Genomic DNA, 1,968 nt, shown 5'->3' with positions numbered 1-1,968 from the left:
AGGACACAAAATCAGTGCTGAACGCCTTTTCAAAATCTAAAAACACTCATTATAGTTATTACTATATTGGCAGTATCAACCAAAACACTCCCGTTATTATTACAACTGTTTTACCATCTGGCCAATTTAAAAATTTCAAATGTGGGCCGTCACCGCGCCTGGTTTGCAAAAATTTATTTATGTGTGAATATTTTTCTAATAGAGCCAAAAAAAAATCCCCTATAATATCTCGGACTATTGATAAATTGGACTTGGAGAAATAAATTGAATAATTTAGAAGATAATAATAAGGCGAGGCACGTGTGGGAGTGTGGGTGACCCGCGACCTAAACCTGACGAACATGATATGCTTGCAAGCAAGTCGCTAGAAATCTGGGCCGAACGCCTTTTCAAAATCTAAAAACACTCATTATAGTTATTACTATATTGTCACTATCAACCAAAACACTCCCGTTATTATTACAACTGTTTTACCATCTGGCCAATTTAAAAATTTCAAATGTGGGCCGTCACCGCGCCTGGTTTGCAAAAATTTATTTATGTGTGAATATTTTTCTAATAGAGCCAAAAAAATCCCCTATAATATCTCGGACTATTGATAAATTGGACTTGGAGAAATAAATTGAATAATTTAGAAGATAATAATAAGGCGAGGCACGTGTGGGAGTGTGGGTGACCCGCGACCTAAACCTGACGAACATGATATGCTTGCAAGCAAGTCGCTGGAAATCTGAACCTATAAGTTCTGACGAGATTTGTCGTACACTAAGGACTTTTGTAAGTTCAATAGTTCGGATTGAATCCCATAAGGGATATGGTAGCTTCAGGTTCTTCATTTGTAACGGTTTGAGTCGAACCCATGTCTTTTCACTTATCAAACGGATACTAGCCTGTGTGGAAATGGAAACATTCTTCCAGTTGTGGAGATGACAAAACTCCCGTTCTTATTTTTTGGGGAGACGTCAAGACTCCTATTGAAAAACTGGTGGAGATTTCAAAACTCTCATTTTCAAATTAGTGGAGATGGCAAAACTAGAAATCTGCACCTATAAGTTCTGACGAGATTTGTCGTACACTAAGCACTTATATATGTAAGTTCCATAGTTCGGATTGAATCCCATATGGGATATGGTAGCTTCAGGTTCTTCATTTGTAACGGTTTGAGTCGAACCCATGTCTTTTCACTTATCAAACGGATACTAACTAGCCTGTGTGGAAATGGAAACATTCTTCCAGTTGTGGAGATGACAAAACTCCCGTTCTCACATTTTTTGGGGAGACGTCAAGACTCCTATTGAAAAACTGGTGGAGATTTCAAAACTCTCATTTTCAAATTAGTGGAGATGGCAAAACTCTATAAGTTCTGACGAGATTTGTCGTACACTAAGGACTTATGTAAGTTCCATAGTTCGGATTGAATTCCATATGGGATATGGTAGCTTCAGATTCTTCATTTGTAACGGTTTGAGTCGAACCCATGTCTTTTCACTTATCAAACGGATACTAGCCTGTGTGGAAATGGAAACATTCTTCCAGTTGTGGAGATGACAAAACTCCCGTTCTCATTTTTTTTGGGGAGACGTCAACACTCCTATTGAAAAACTGGTGGAGATTTCAAAACTCTCATTTTCAAATTAGTGGAGATGGCAAAACTCCCATTCCCAAACAATCACCATCCATACAAACAAACCAAATAATGTTCACATCTTCACACCTTACTACCAGTCGTACGTTGGCAGTTCTACTCGCTAGTTATTATAAATTATGAGAATAGTAAAATTTAATATTATCTTCATCAGCATCATTATTCTAGGTTTCGGTTTTGGCGCCATCTCTTTGTCTCAGCTTATTTTTTGCCATTAAATCCGCCGCCACTCTCAGATGGCAGACCTGGGAGAGGTTCATTTAGAGAAAAAAATTGGTTTTGAAAAAAAAAAAAAGGTAGACGATAAATTATCTGGCTTTATG

The sequence above is a fragment of the Diaphorina citri genome, unplaced genomic scaffold, assembly GCF_000475195.1.
Source record: "Diaphorina citri unplaced genomic scaffold, Diaci psyllid genome assembly version 1.1 scaffold864, whole genome shotgun sequence".
In the NCBI taxonomy this organism is placed as follows: Eukaryota; Metazoa; Arthropoda; class Insecta; order Hemiptera; family Psyllidae; genus Diaphorina; species Diaphorina citri.
This window is presented reverse-complemented; position numbering follows the sequence as displayed.